Raw genomic sequence first — 17,162 nt, 5'->3', positions numbered from 1 at the left:
GACTCTAAATATTTTACATTTCCTTGCAGACTCAGATATTTATTATATTTTTTCTCTATTATAATTATACTGTATTATATTGTTCTAAGTTTTTTGCGTAATTAAGAAAAAATAACATATTCCACTGACTACATAATTGTGCGGCATAACATAATTTTTTTTCACTTGTGTTACTTACAATTTATGCCACGTTAATGTAGTTTAACAAGGCTATAACGTTCTTGTTGTGGTATCTCATAATACTTTTATAAAGTTGGTTTACAGGCTGCTCTTTGTTCTGAGGTTCAAAGTGACAAGCACATTGCAGACAAGTCACCTAAAGTTTTGCTGCTTACGTCCAGCAAGCACCGATTGCATTAGATTTACTCCAGGCTGGTGACTGTAAGGTATGTTCCTGGACTACAGTTGGTATTATATTATACAATTTAAAAAAAAAGCAAAATAACTTATTTGTATGTTATTACTTTTTTTTTTTTAAAACAAATTGAAAACTGTTTGCAACACTCTTTTAAGTTCCGTGAGCGTCCAATAATATCTTTCAGGGCTGTTACAATGCTGGCATTATACTGTCCCCTGTCAGCTTTCAATTACTTCATGCACCTAGCTGATCACCAGCTTATTTCCTGGCTTAGGTAAATAGGGTTTTTTGGTACACTTCCCAAAAGTCATTTCAGGGAAGATAAATTAAATAATGATTGCAATTTAATACAGTGATAGTGCTAAAATATTTCCTTCAAGTTTCAAGTTTGACCACAAGTTTCCAATAATACACTTATTTAACTTTCTATTTCAAACCTGAGGTTTTATTAAATTCTACAGCTGCAGTCAATATTTATGTATTCATCCACCGCATTGGACATTTTAAATATTATGGAGGCTCGAGTGTGTTAGAAGCACATAGAGCGAACACTTGCGTTTCATTTTAGGTGGGAAATTTCATTTTAAGGTATAACTATACTGAAAACACACATGGCCCAAACGCTTCAAAAAATATATATAATTTCATACCTTTTTTTTTTACCCGCTACGAAAAAATACAAGTACGATATTACGATATCATAAAATAAGAATTCTCTTTATATTTTCAATTACTAAAACTAATACAATATCCGTGCTCCGCAAAGGCAATTATAGAGCTTTAATGTGTAACAGACACTAATTTTACCTAGGCTTATGAAAAGAACTGAAAGATGCCAACATTTTGGGGGAAATTATAGTTAATAAAAGAACATTGGTGGTTACCCAACGCTACAAAAACAGAATTGATTATACTATATATTTAGGGCGATTGTAAAGTATTTACCGTTTTGCCAACCCCTAATTTCATGTAACATAGTAAATTTGAGACTTAAAGAGTAACCCACATTTTAATTTTTATTTAATAAATCAATAGTACAAGTAAAAATAGGAAACTTTGTGATATATCTTATCAGAGAAAATTGCTTATTTTTCTACCAGAATTGATAATTCATTATCATAATTCTCAATTCTCAGGTAAAATCTGTATTCAGTGAAAACAGACTTTTCCATTATTGATAGGACCTGGCAGTTACTACAGAGGGAGGAGCTAGAGAAGAGCTCCTCCTTTCTCCTCCCCTTCCTATCTACACAGAATTGTATCCGCAACAGCTCTCATCTCACACAGTAATGGGAAAGTCTGTCTTCACTGAATACAGATTTTACCTCAGAATAATAAGTGATCAATTCTGGCAGAGAAAGATGCAGATTTCTCTGATAAAATGTATTATAAAGTTGCTTATTTTCACACATATTATTGATTAATGAAATAAAAAATAAAATGATGGTTACTCCTTAAGCTTCTAGTTGCCTATTCTACTGGTTTGGCTGACAGCATCCCCAAAAAGGGAAGTGGTGTATATCTGACTTCAGCATAGCAGGTAATTCTTTTGTAAAAGGCGATTTGTAGTCACCGTCAGGGGGAGCTTACTATATAACTATTTATTGGTGTGTCAATGGGAGCTGTATAAATATGCCCGAAATGAGTTCCTGCTTGTGGACCCATCAGAAAGTCAAAATATTGTTTATGTACCTATCTGTCATAAAAATAACAGAAAAACTGACTGAACATCAAGAACTAGTCTGAAGAGGTGCATGCCAAAAAAAGCAACCTATATATCAAAATATGAAAATGGTTGCACTCAATAGTGATAAAGCATGTCAATGTGAAATACAAGAAGTGCGAATAGCAAAATGACTTTTAGGAAAAATACACGAGTTTAGCACAAAATTTGGCCAAATAGTGTGAGCCCATCAACCTATCGGGCCATATTTTGTGCTAAACGTCTCATGTGTATTTTTCCTATCTGTCATAAGTCGGGGTTATGAGTTCTACAGATCAAAGGCTGGGGGCATTTGAACACTGCCTGCACCCCCCACTGTGAACAAGTAATTGAATCTGGTAATTTGATAAAAGCACACATTTAGTCTGTATATTAGTAGTTAACAGGTAACTGTCAATGTTGGATAACCACTAGGGCCAGCAGATGTATTCCTGTATGCATTCACTGGCATAACACATAGGTGTTAAAGGAAGAAGCATCAGTGCTTTCACCTTGTACAGCCTCTCGGTCTATACTGCATAGTCAGGACAAGGTAAAACAATATGTTAAATTTTGTCCTGCAATAATTCTAGTTTTACAGAATCCATAGTTATATTCAGACTTTAGAATAGGCCCTGGCAGACCATTAATGCATCTCAGTAGCAAGGAAAAATTCAGTAGTAGGATGAAGGAAAAGTGCCCGCCCCAAAGCAAGAAGGAAGTGAAAGGCTGTTGATCTGTGTGCTGCTCAAAGCACAACTTGAGAATAACCTTGTCACCAGGTTTTCCCTATATAAAGTACCTCAGGACCTGTAAGCCCTCTGTTACAGCATAATAGAATGCTGTGTATACAGCTCTGGCAAAAATTAAGAGACCACTCTTAATTAAGAGACCATTCGCAAAGATTAGCCCACCCAATTCCAGCCTTGCTGAAGCATCCCCAGATCATCACTGATCCTCCACCAAATTTTACAGTGGGTGCAAGACACTGTGGCTTATATGCCGCTCCAGGCCTTCATCTAACCAATAGACGACCAGGTGTTGATCTGGGGATGCTTCAGCAAGGCTGGAGTTGGGCAGGTTAACCTTTGTGAAGGACGTATGAATCAAGACACATAGAAGGTTATCCTGGAAAAACAGTTGATTCATTCTGCTCAGGCAATGTTCCCCAACTATGAGGACTGGTTTTTGCCCTGATGAAGACGCTCTGAGAGCGTCGATACTCATGGAGCTTTGGTTCCTTTTCCCCCCCATGGTCAGCACTCTATTTTCGGTCATTGTATCTTTATCTGACAGTCTAGGTGTATTAGGTTTCTGGACTATCAGGTTTGATAAGTGACCTTTTTGTGATTATAAATGTTTTTAACAAGTATGTTTTGCCCTGCTGTGTTTTTGTATTGAAAATATTAAACTTTGTATATTTTTTGAGGTTGATCCCAATTGTGTGCATATCTTTTCTTGTTTGGTTTATATTGTATATATATATATATGTATATATATATATATACATATATATATATATATATATGCACTTGGTTGATCCCTAAATACACTGTGTGGTGCCCGCTACCCTTTCTTTTGGACATATGCCACAGAGGTAGGTCAATCAAGGTGTGGATGAAGGACCACCACATCAAATTCCTGTCATGGCCAGCCCAATCTCCAGACCTGAACCCCATTGAAAACCTCTGGAATGTAATCAAGAGGAAGATGGATAGTCACAAGCCATCAAACAAAGAAGAACTGCTTAAAGTTTTGTACCAGGAATGGCACATGGTCACCCAAAAGCAGTGTGAAAGACTAGTGGCAAGCATGCCAAGACGCATGAAAGCTGTAATTAAAAATCATGGTTATTACACAAAATATTGATTTCTGAACTCTTCCTGAGTTAAAGCATCAGAAAATAAATACAAAATGTATTGCTTGGAACTTCGGAGGCATGTTGTCAGTAGTTTATAGAATAAAAGAACAATTTACATTTTACTCAAAAATATGCATATAAAGAGAAAAATCCAACAAACTGAAAAGTATGCAGTGGTCTCTTAATTTTTGCCAGAGCTGTATTTCCCCAATCTGCTCTGCATGGCACAAAGATAACTTTCGTTATACTTACAGGTGATGCAGTCAAATCTAATGGGCATCTTTGGTCTTGATCTGGCACCTCCTCTTTTCTTACGATCACCATCCTCCTTCTCGGCTTCATGTGGATGATACATCCTATGTCATCCACACAGGGGCCTCCACTGCAGTCTTGTGCAGGTGTACTTCTCTCTGCCCTGCTGATGGCAGAGCAAAGTAATCTAGTGTGCGTGCAACTTTTTTAACCTACGGATTAGTGTTCTTTGGACTTTCCCCTGTGCATGCATACTATTGGACTTTGCATTGCCTTCAACAGGGCAGAGAGAAGTACACCTGCACAGGAGCGTAATGGAGGACACTGTGTGGATGACATAGGATGCGGACAGATTGGGGACATATGTACAGCATTCTAGTATTCTGTAAAAGTAGGCTTATAGGTACTGGCCGTACTTTATATGGGGAAAACCTGGTAAAAGGTTGCCTTTAAGCCTTTTTTTAAATCATTATAAAAGTATATAAGTTATTTACAATTTACAACTTGGGAAACTAATTTTCCAAGATTATGTTATTGTTGAATCTGATGTCTTCCATAAACATTACAAAAAAGTATTTTAAGTCTCAAAGTAAGTGGGAGTATGTGAGATGCTACATCTGGCAAAGAGTTTTTTTTACCATAGGAAACAGAATTGCTTGAAAATGTTGTGCACAACCACAGTAATGCCTTACGCTTCAAAACCTACAATGAGCTGTTACTGATATGATGTACTATATTATACAGTTATATGAAAAAGTTTGGGCACCCCTATTAATCTTAAGCTTAATCTACTATATAATTGTCTAAGGGTCACTTCCGTCTGTCTTTCTTTCTTTCTTTCTGTCACGGTTATTCATTCGCTGATTGGTTTCGGCAGCTACCTGTCATGGCTGTCGCGACCAATCAGCGACGGCCACAGTCCGGAAGAAAATGGCCGCTCCTTCCTCCCCGCAGTCAGTGCTTGGCGTCTGCATACTCCCCTCCAGTCAGCGCTCACACAGGGTTAATGGCAGCGTTGACCGCGGTGTAACGCACTCGGTTAACGCTGCTATTAACCCTAGTCAACATGATATTTAGTCAACATGAGACAGCAAGTATGTAAATCGCATAGTGTATACATATGTACAGTGGGGCAAAAAAGTATTTAGTCAGTCAGCAATAGAGCAAGTTCCACCACTTAAAAAGATGAGAGGCGCCTGTAATTTACATCATAGGTAGACCTCAACTATGGGAGACAAACTGAGAAAAAAAAAATCCAGAAAATCACATTGCCTGTTTTTTTATCATTTTATTTGCATATTATGGTGGAAAATAAGTATTTGGTCAGAAACAAAATTTCATCTCAATACTTTGTAATATATCCTTTGTTGGCAATGACAGAGGTCAAACGTTTTCTGTAAGTCTTCACAAGGTTGCCACACACTTTTGTTGGTATGTTGGCCCATTCCTCCATGCAGATCTCCTCTAGAGCAGTGATGTTTTTGGCTTTTCGCTTGGCAACACGGACTTTCAACTCCCTCCAAAGGTTTTCTATAGGGTTGAGATCTGGAGACTGGCTAGGCCACTCCAGGACCTTGAAATGCTTCTTATGAAGCCACTCCTTCGTTGCCCTGGCGGTGTGCTTTGGATCATTGTCATGTTGAAAGACCCAGCCACGTTTCATCTTCAATGCCCTTGCTGATGGAAGGAGGTTTGCACTCAAAATCTCACGATACATGGCCCCATTCATTCTTTCATGTACCCGGATTAGTCGTCCTAGCCCCTTTGCAGAGAAACAGCCCCAAAGCATGATGTTTCCACCACCATGCTTTACAGTAGGTATGGTGTTTGATGGATGCAACTCAGTATTCTTTTTCCTCCAAACACGACAAGTTGTGTTTCTACCAAACAGTTCCAGTTTAGTTTCATCAGACCATAGGACATTCTCCCAAAACTCCTCTGGATCATCCAAATGCTCTCTAGCAAACTTCAGACGGGCCCGGACATGTACTGGCTTAAGCAGTGGGACACGTCTGGCACTGCAGGATCTGAGTCCATGGTGGCGTAGTGTGTTACTTATGGTAGGCCTTGTTACATTGGTCCCAGCTCTCTGCAGTTCATTCACTAGGTCCCCCCGCGTGGTTCTGGGATTTTTGCTCATCGTTCTTGTGATCATTCTGACCCCACGGGGTGGGATTTTGCGTGGAGCCCCAGATCGAGGGAGATTATCATTGGTCTTGTATGTCTTCCATTTTCTAATTATTGCTCCCACTGTTGATTTCTTCACTCCAAGCTGGTTGGCTATTGCAGATTCAGTCTTACCAGCCTGGTGCAGGGCTACAATTTTGTTTCTGGTGTCCTTTAACAGCTCTTTGGTCTTCACCATAGTGGAGTTTGGAGTCAGACTGTTTGAGGGTGTGCACAGGTGTCTTTTTATACTGATAACAAGTTTAAACAGGTGCCATTACTACAGGTAATGAGTGGAGGAAAGAGGAGACTCTTAAAGAAGAAGTTACAGGTCTGTGAGAGCCTGAAATCTTGATTGTTTGTTTCTGACCAAATACTTATTTTCCACCATAATATGCAAATAAAATGTTAAAAAAAACACACAATGTGATTTTCTGGATTTTTTTTTCTCAGTTTGTCTCCCATAGTTGAGGTCTACCTATGATGTAAATTACAGACGCCTCTCATCTTTTTAAGTGGTGGAACTTGCACTATTGCTGACTGACTAAATACTTTTTTGCCCCACTGTATATATATGTAAGGCCTACATTCTTGTTTAAACATGTACTTGAAATAACGGCACTGGTGCCATCAGTGTTTTCTATCCGTGTGTCCATTTTTATCATCAGCATGGTCATCAGTGTTTTTCCAGTATGAAAAAGGAAATGAAAAGAATGAAGAAAGATTAATGAAAGAAAGGGATTACAAAGCTTCTCCTATACTTTACAAAACACAGATGGTACATGTATATCATGCATATGCTGTACACGTATTTCACAGACCCATAGACTTGTATTCGCCCTTGTCACCAGTGCTGCCAGAAAAAAAAAAGTCCTGTCTCTGAGTGTATTGCATGAACACTCACTTAGGTTATAATCGACATGTGTGGGGTCCATAAAAAAATGGATGTCACATGGAGCGCCCGCTAGGGCCGTGGGGTACTCGGGCCAGGTCCCAAAGTTCTTGGAGTTGGATGTGTCACGGCAGCAGTGACCCGTTCCGTGGCCCTGGGCATCCAATAGAAGTGCAATTGTAATTAAAGGGAAAAATAACGTTTATGGGGAATTGAGGAAAATGTTTGTGACGCCACCCGTGGTATTCAGCAATGAGATAGTGGCCAACACTGCAGTTCAGATCCTCTGGGGCAGATGGTGATGCAGCAGAGTTGGTGCAGCTCTCCACAGGTAGAGCTAACCCCAGGGCAGATGTAGTGTTGTATGATAAGATGATGGTGGTGGTCATGCTGGGCAGATGTTGTAGGAATAACGCAAGGACACAGTAAGGTGCAGTTTCCACGTTTACTCACAGTTCTCCAGTCGAAAAACGCCAGCCAGATGCTGTGTTCTCCGGGTCAATGGTCCAGCAAACTCCCAGGTAAATTGGGATGGACTCCTTTCATATGCCTTTCTCTGGCCATCTCACTACGCTGGCTTCCACTTCTCCTGCCCAGTGCCTTGGAAACTTGGGCTGAAAGGTGGCAGATGAGGTTTAACAATGATAAATGTAAGGTTATACACATGGGAAGAAGGAATCAATATCACCATTACACACTGAATGGGAAACCACTGGGTAAATCTGACAGGGAGAAGGACTTGGGGATCCTAGTTAATGATAAACTTACCTGGAGCAGCCAGTGCCAGGCAGCAGCTGCCAAGGCAAACAGGATCATGGGGTGCATTAAAAGAGGTCTGGATACACATGATGAGAGCATTATACTGCCTCTGTACAAATCCCTAGTTAGACCGCACATGGAGTACTGTGTCCAGTTTTGGGCACCAGTGCTCAGGAAGGATATAATGGAACTAGAGAGAGTACAAAGGAGGGCAACAAAATTAATAAAGGGGATGGGAGAACTACAATACCCAGATAGATTAGCGAAATTAGGATTATTTAGTCTAGAAAAAAGACGACTGAGGGGCGATCTAATAACCATGTATAAGTATATAAGGGGACAATACAAATATCTCGCTGAGGATCTGTTTATACCAAGGAAGGTGACGGGCACAAGGGGGCATTCTTTGCATCTGGAGGAGAGAAGGTTTTTCCACCAACATAGAAGAGGATTCTTTACTGTTAGGGCAGTGAGAATCTGGATTTGCTTGCCTGAGGAGGTGGTGATGGTGAACTCAGTCGAGGGGTTCAAGAGAGGCCTGGATGTCTTCCTGGAGCAGAACAATATTGTATCATACAATTAGGTTCTGTAGAAGGACGTAGATCTGGGGATTTATTATGATGGAATATAGGCTGAACTGGATGGACAAATGTCTTTTTTCGGCCTTACTAACTATGTTACTATGTTACTATGTTACTATGTTACCCACAGTGTCCCAAGCCAGCAGCCATGAACCTGGTCGGGCGACATCCTTTCAGTCCCTTGGATTCTATACCACTGCCTTTTTGGCAAAGTATGCGTGGATGCGACTCTTGCAAAAGCCCCAGCCTCTGGTTTCTTAACTGAACTTGAAGTATTCCACTAAGTTGGGGCCGGTCCCCTGACTGCAACCTGGTCCCTCCATATCTAGATACGGGCCCCATGGGTGGCTTCTGCACTTCCCGTGCCCCTAGGACCCATCCTTCCTCTCTCACTCTCTGCAATCTTTCTCTTTAGTCTTTTCTCCTTCTAGCTCCCTCTGACCGGGAGCTTCTTCTCTGCATATCTGCTCCACTCCTCCCTCCTTTTGCCTGACTCCCTTCTCATTAGCTCCTCCCCTACTCTACCTACCCCACCCACTCCCACCACCCATTCCTATCCAGCCTAGAATGAGGCGTTCCTCCCTAAGGGTATGCCCAGTTGCCCCGACAGAAAGATGTGTGTTGGATGTGAGTGTTAGAGTCCTGGATAGTACCCACTCTTTACGTGAGAGTGGGATACCACACCTCTGGATGAGGTGCAGTACCTCTGTGGTGACTGGACCCCAGGGGCGCCAGACACACGTACTGGAAACACAGATATGTAAAGGAGGCCTTATAAACAAAGTGGGGACAATAATTACAAGTTTTCCCACTTTCAAAAAATGTAGAGATCTGTAATTTTAACATAGGTTAATTTCAACTGTGAGAGACTGAATCTAAAAGTAAAAACAGAAAATCAAATGGTTTGATTTTTACATAATTAAATTTCATTTTATTGCATGAAATACATATTTGATTACCTATAAACCAGCGAGAATTCTGGCTCTCAAATTTTTCTTTAAAAAGACCTCCTACGCTACACTCATTGCCTGTATTAATTGCACCTGTTTAAACTTGTTACCTGTATAAAAGACCCCTGTCCACACACTTAATCAAGCACACTCCAACCTCTCCACTACAGCCACCATAGCCAAGACCACAGAGATGTGAAAGGCATCAGGGTCAAAATTGTAAACCTGCATATGACTGGGATGGGCTGCTGGACAATAGGCAAGCAGCTTGGCAAGAAGTCAACAACTGTTGGCGCAATTATTAGAAAATGGAAGAAACACAAGATGACTGTCGATCTTCCTTGATCTTGGGCTCCATGAAAGATCTCACTCTGTGGTGTAAGGATGATTCTGAGAAAGGTCAGGAATCAACCCAGAAATACACAGGAGAACCTGGTCAATGACCTGAAGAGAGCTGGGATCACTGTCTCAAACATTACCGCTAGTAACAAACCACGCCATCATGGATTAAAATCTTGCAGGGCACGCAAGGTTTCCCTGCTCACGACAGCACATCACCAGGCCCGTTTGAAGTTCACCCATGACCATCTGGATGATCCATGGAAGAAGGTGATGTGGCCAGATGAGACCAAATTAGAACTTCTTGGTATCAATTCCATGTTTGGAGCAAGAAGAAGGATGAGTACAACCCCAATAACACCGTCTCAACCGTGAAGCATAGTGGAGGAAATATCATACTTTGAGGGTTCTGTTCTGCAAAGGGGACAGTACGACTGTACTTTATTGAAGGGAGGATGGATGGGGTCAACCGACTCCTTCCCTCAGTAAGATCAATGAATATGGGTCAAGGCTTGGTCTTCCAACATGGCAATGACCCGAAACACACAACCAGGGAAACTAGGGAGTGGCTCTGTAAGAAATATTTCAAGGTTCTGGAGTGACCTAGCCAGTTTCCAGACCTGAACCCAATATAAAATCTTTGGAGGGAGCTGAAACTCAATGTTGCCCAGTGACAGCCCTGAAACCTGAAAGATCTAGAGAAGATCTGTATGGAGAAGAGGGCCAAAATCCCTGATGCAGTGTGTGCAGACTTGTTCAAGAACTACAGGAATTTGTCTGACCTCTGTAATTGCAAACAAAGGTTTCTGTACCAAATATTAAGTTCTGTTTTTCTATTGTATCAAATACTTACTTCATGCAATGAAATGCAAATTAATAATGTTAGAATCATACAATGCAATTTTCTCAATATTTTTTAAGATTCTGTCTCTCACAGTTGAGGTGTACCTACGATAAAAATTACAGACCTCTCCATTCTTTTTGGGTGGGAAAACTTGGAAAAATCGGCAGTGTATCAAATATCTATATGTTCCACTGTAGGCGTCATTTACATGTTTGTAATTCTGCAAGTTAACTTTGATATGCTGAGTCCTAAAGGTATATAATATGCGCTCTGTTAGGATTTTGCTCTACGTGCTGATTTGAGCGATTGTCACTTGATCGATCACAGGCGATTTTAGACTTGTAGTCATGTCCCGACTAACGTCTCCTCCTCCTTCTCTCTTTGTTATAATTTTCAATTGAGAGAAGCAGGCGGAATGTCAATCGTCAAATGACCTCAAGTCTGCAAATCGCATGTGATCACATGACGACCGCTCGAATCAGCAAGTAGAGCGAAATTCTAACACCGTGCATATTACACACCTTTAGGATTCAGCATGTTAGTGTCAACTTGCAGAATTACATACACAGGGGGACACCAGGGAAAAGCCGCAGGGGACCGGACTCTTGAGCTAGTCATCATAATTTCCGGACGGATATTAAATGTTTCTTTTATTTGACACACTGCAGCATCAGAGTATAACATACACAACTGCATCAATAGACTTGATGTCTGATTCATGCTGCCTGGGGGTCGGGCAGTAGGAATCAGCTGTCAGGTTCCTTATCATGTGGCAAAATAACACTGGACGCCTCAGTGTCATACATTACATATTGCTATCTCCAGATCACTATGTAATGACTCAATGTGGAAATAAATGCCATTCTATTAATATAATGCAATTATAACAGCTTATGATGTATTATGAGGTTCTGCAGCAGCTGAAGTGTGTATTACAATGGTTTGCAGTAGCTGAGGTGTGTATTATAATGTTCTGTATCAGCTGAAGTGTATATTACGGGGTTTTGTAGCAGGTGAGTTGTGTATTGTGATGTTCTGCATCAGCTAAGGTATATTATGAGGTTCTGCAGTAGCCAAGGTGTGTATTATGATTAGTGTTGAGCGATACCTTCCGATATCGGAAAGTATCGGTATCGGATTGGATCGGCCGATATTCAAAAAATATCGGATATCGCCGATACCGATCCCCGATCCCAATACAAGTCAATGGGACCAAAATATCGGAATTAAAATAAACCCTTTCTTTCCTTGTAGGTTCATTCTACATGAAGGAAAACAACTAAGAATAATGCAGGATGTATTTGGGGAGGTGGCGGAGACATTAAAGGCATAGAGGTTTAGCCCAATGAAATAGAATAGCAGGAATTTTATTTTTTTTTAAAGACGTTCGGAGTTACAAAGATATTGACTATGTAACATTTTTTTTTATTTTGTCAGATATTGATGTTTCACTATTCCACACCCTTCCCCTTCTTTTTTTATACTTTTCCCACACTTTCATCTTCATCATCATCAGCATCTTTGACATCAACTTCTTCACCTTATTCATCTTCTTCTTCATCTTCTACATTTTTTTTTAATTACATTCTTCATATTCATTTTCTTCAACTATTATTATTCTTCCTATTCTACTTCTTCATCATATTCTCATTTGTGACAGGCATTCCCATAGTTGTTATCTATAAAAGTTTGAAGATTACACCTTCCGTTCTGCCTGTCACAAAAGTTACATTTGTCCGCGTTCAGTTTGGCCTGCAGCATCAGGCTTTATCCAGGGTCACCATGAGGAGGAACGGACTCACCCCCATACACTGCTTAGTCTTCTTCTGCATATAATTTAGATAATATCTTTTGCTCTGATATTAAGTGTTATGCTTAATGTTCTTCTGCTCTTTGTTCTGCAGCCTCTTGTTCTTCTGCTTCTCGGTCTTCCATGTCGTCGTCTCCAGGGTCGTCGTCTCCAGGGTCGTCGTCTCCGCCGTCGTCGTCTCCTCCATCGTCGTCTCCGCCGTCGTTGGGGTGGTCTTCAGGGTTGTCATCTCCAGGGTCGTCGTCATCTCAGTGGTTGTCGTCTCTGGTGTCGTCGTCATCTTAGGGGTGGTCTTCCGGTCGTCGTCTTTAGGGTCTTGAACTTGGAAATGTAGCAGAAGGTACAAGAAGGCTGAGAAAATGCTGAGAACCAGCTGATGGAACTGGAACTCGGATGGCTACCCGAAGGTCAAAGAGCCAATGGAACTACCGAGGACCAGCTGACGTTACTGGAACCCGGTTACTAAGCAGGAGGTACCCGTGCTAAAAAGCACTACCAAGGACCGCCTGACGTTGGCGGAACTCGGATACCCAGAAGGAGGCACCTAAGCCAAAGGCTCTGCTCGGAACCAGCTGACATTACTGGAACCAGGATGGGGAGCAGAAGGTACAAGAGCAAAAGACACTGCCGAGAACCAGCTGACGGTACTGGAACCCGGATGGGTAGCCGAAGGTCCAAGAGCCAATGAAACTACTGAGGACCAGCTGACGTTACTGGAACCCGGTTACTAAGCAGGAGGTACCAGTGCCTGAAAGCACTACCAAGGACCACCTGACGTTGGTGGAACTCGATACCCAGAACGAGGCACCTAAGCCCGGAACCAGCTGACGTTACTGGAACCAGGATGGGGAGCAGAAGGTACAAGAGCAAAATACACTGCCGAGAACCAGCTGACGGTACTGGAACCAGGATGGGGAGCAGAAGGTACAAGAGCAAAAGACACTGCCGAGAACCAGCTGACGGTACTGGAACTCGGATGCGTTGGCCAACTGTGCAAGAGCCAATGGCATGACCGAGGACCAGCTGACGGTGCTGGAACCCGGTTACAAAGCTGTAGGTACCCGCGCTTAAAAGCACTACCAAGGAACGCCTGGCGTTGGCGGAACTCGGATACCCAGAAGGAGGCACCTAAGCCAAAGGCTCTGCCCGGAACCAGCTGACGGTGCTGGGACCAGGATGTGGACCAGAAGGTCCACAGGAGAGGAGAGAACAGCTAGGCCGCGAGGCTGCCGCAGTTACCGAACACCAACAGTCCTACAGGGGGAGCTTGGCCTACTGGCACTACAGAACCAGCCTTGATTGCCAATTCCCGCAGCCCACATAGGAAGCTCCTAAACTGGAGGCACCATGGAGTTGGCTAACCCGACCGCAACACGACGGGGCAACGTATAGGTGTCTAAGTGACCTTGACACTACCCGGAACCAGCTGACGGTGCTGGACCCAGGCTTGGCACGAGGGAGTACCCGTGACAAAGACACTGCCGAGAGCCAGCTGACGGTACTGGAACCCGGATGCGTTGCCCAAGTGTGCAATAGCCAATGGCACGACCGAGGACCAGCTGACGGTGCTGGAACCCGGTTACAAAGCTGTAGGTACCCGCGCTTAAAAGCACTACCAAGGACCTCCTGGCGTTGGCGGAATTCAGATACCCAGAAGGAGGCACCTAAGCCAAAGGCTCTGCCCGGAACCAGCTGACGGTGCTGGAACCAGGATGTGGACCAGAAGGTCCACAGGAGAGGAGAGAACAGCTAGGCCGCGAGGCTGCCGCAGTTACCGAACACCAACAGTCCTACAGGGGGATCTTGGCCTACTGGCACTACAGAACCAGCCTTGATTGCCAATTCCCGCAGCCCACATAGGACGCTCCTAAACTGGAGGCACCATGGAGTTGGCTAACCCGACCACAACACGACGGGGCAACGTATAGGCATCTAAGTGACCTTGACACTACCCGGAACCAGCTGACGGTGCTGGACCCAGGCTGGGCACGAGGGAGTACCCGTGACAAAGACACTGCCGAGAACCAGCTGATGGTACTGGAACCCGGATGCGTTGCCTATTCAAGATTGTCTTCCTACAGCCCCAACTAGCGGTGTTGGAGCAAAGGGTAAGCTGGGGGAGCAGAGTGTAGGCCGAAGCCTGCACTGGAGGCAGATTTGTGTCTGCGTTGCGTTTGCAGGAAACGTTGCCGGCTACACAGTGGGGGAACAGCTGGCGTTGCTGAACCCCACTGACACAATGGCGGTTTTTTTTCTCTGTGCAGCCTGCACTTCCAGGCACCAACTGCCCAGGGTCTGCAGGAGGAGCAGAGTGTAGGCTGAAGCCTAGTAGAACCAATTTCAAAGGTAACCTTTAACCCTCCCTCAGGTGTTAAAATGTAGAAGAGCCACACCTTGTGCAGCAGTAATGCTCCACAAGTGAAAGGTTGCTCTTTAAATTTTGCTCATTGCACACGCTGAATGAAAGACGTACACAATTTTGTCCATTATACAGTAAAACTGTATTGGAGGCGTGACTTGTCTTTTTAAGGAGACGCAGCACAGGTGTCCAAAATAACGCCTTAGTGCAGGGCGCAGCCTCCTGAGCGTTGTTATTTGCTGTACAGGAGTCTGCGCTCTTGTTATCCCTTGGCCATGCTCTGTGAGCGCTGCCTGTCTTCTCACCTCATTTCATGTCGGCCGGTGCGGTTAACGATGGCCAGGAATCCCAGACCCGCAGTGTGTTTTCATAAAGTCACACTGCAGGGCTGGGATTCATGGCCTTGTGCAGTAAATATGTTTGCTGCTCACTCATGTCCTTACACCTGCTTCAGACTGGGCGGCCTCAGCTGATCCCTTATCGCATGCCACGACCATGAGGCCGCACAGTCTGAAGAAGGCGGAAGAAGGGGAGTGAAGACAGGCGAAGATATGCACTGCTCGTGCCCATCAATCACACCCTCGCAGTCAAAATAAGTAAGACAACGAGGGGCGTTGTGTCGGGCAGGGCAGACGCACAGGCACAGGCAGCCAACCAACGATGTCAGAAGACGGCCAGCGTTACCAATGGGGGTGCTGCGTGTCATTAAAAAGGAAAGTCACACCTCAGGGACACTGTAATGGTCTCTAATGAGACACATTTTGTACGTGTTTGTTGAGTTCGACGTGGGCAAGGAGAAAAAGTCAACCACCTTGTACAAATGTAGCATTACTGCTGTACAAGGTGGCTGTTATACATAGAAACACCTGGGGGGGGCAGGGTCCCTTTAATTTCAGTTCAGGTGCCTGCGTGGCGTTTGCAGGACACGTTGCCGGCTACACAGCAGGGGAACAGCTGGCGGTGCTGAACCCCACTAACACATTGGCTGGTGTTTTTCTCTGTGCAGCTGGCACGTCCGGGCAAAAACTGGCGGTGTTAGAGCCCAGGGTCAGCAGGAGGAGGAGAGGAGCAGAGTGTAGGCCGAAGCCTGCACTGGTGGCAGCTTTTGTTCTGTTGTGCCAGCGTGGCTTGTGCTGGACACATTGCCGACTACACAGCAGGGGAACAGCTGGCGGTGCTGAACCCCACTGACACATTGGCTGGTGTTTTCTCTGTGCAGCTAGCATGTCTGGGCAGAAACTGGCGGTGTTAGAGCCCAGAGTCAGCAGGAGGAGGAGAGGAGCAGAGTGTAGGCCGAAGCCTGCACTGGTGGCAGCTTTTGTTCTGTTGTGCCAGCGTGGCTTGTGCTGGACACATTGCCGACTACACAGTAGGGGAACAGCTGGTGTTGCTGAACCCCACTGACACATTGGCTGGTGTTTTTCTCTGTGCAGCTAGCACTTCCGGGCAAAAACTGGCGGTGTTAGAGCCCAGGGTCAGCAGGAGGAGGAGAGGAGCAGAGTGTAGGCCGAAGCCTAATTGAACCAATTTCAAAGGTAACCTTTAACCCACCCTCAGGTGTTGCAATGTAGAAGAGCCACACCTTGTGCAGCAGTAATGCTCCACAAGAAAAAGGTTGCTCTTTAAATTTTGCTCATTGCACACGCTGAATGAAAGACGTACACAATTTTGCCCATTATACAGTAAAACTGTATTGGAGGCGTGACTTGTCTTTTTAAGGAGACGCAGCACAGGTGTCCAAAATAACGCCTTGGTGCTGGGCGCAGCCTCCTGAGCGTTGTTATTTGCTGTACAGGAGTCTGCGCTCTTGTTATCCCTTGGCCATGCGCTGTGAGCGCTGCCTGTCTTCTCACCTCATTTCATGTTGGCCGGTGCGGTTAGCGATGGCCATGAATCCCAGACCCGCAGTGTCTTTTCATAAAGTCACACTGCAGAGCTGGGATTCATGGCCTTGTGCAGTAAATATGTTTGCCGCTCACTCATGTCCTTACACCTGCTTCAGACTGGGCGGCCTCCGCTGATCCCTTATCGCATGCCGCGGCCATGAGGCCGCACAGTCTGAAGAAGGCGGAAGGAGATGAGTGAAGACAGGTGAACATATGCACTGCACATGCCCATCAATCACACCCTCGTAGTCAAAATATATCAGACAACGAGGGACGTTGTGTCGGGCAGGGCGGACGCACAGGCACAGCCAGCCAACCAATGATGTCAGAAGACGAGCAGCGCTACCAAAGGGGGTGCTGCGTGTCATTAAAAAGGAAAGTCACACCTCAGGGACAATGTAAT

At 44.1% G+C, this 17,162-nt stretch overlaps 1 long non-coding RNA gene across 1 annotated transcript in view; it reads left to right on the top strand.

Annotated features, from left to right (window-relative positions):
- Positions 1-340: 340 nt before the first annotated feature.
- The window catches only part of LOC138637600 (uncharacterized), an 84,322-nt gene continuing 67,500 nt past the window's right edge, over positions 341-17,162 (top strand). Inside the window, exon 1 of the long non-coding RNA XR_011312414.1 lies at positions 341-386. This is a non-coding gene — a long non-coding RNA (uncharacterized lncRNA). The remainder of the gene's footprint in view (positions 387-17,162) is intronic.

Source organism: Ranitomeya imitator, chromosome 5 (genome assembly GCF_032444005.1).
Source record: "Ranitomeya imitator isolate aRanImi1 chromosome 5, aRanImi1.pri, whole genome shotgun sequence".
In the NCBI taxonomy this organism is placed as follows: Eukaryota; Metazoa; Chordata; class Amphibia; order Anura; family Dendrobatidae; genus Ranitomeya; species Ranitomeya imitator.
This window is presented reverse-complemented; position numbering and strand designations above follow the sequence as displayed.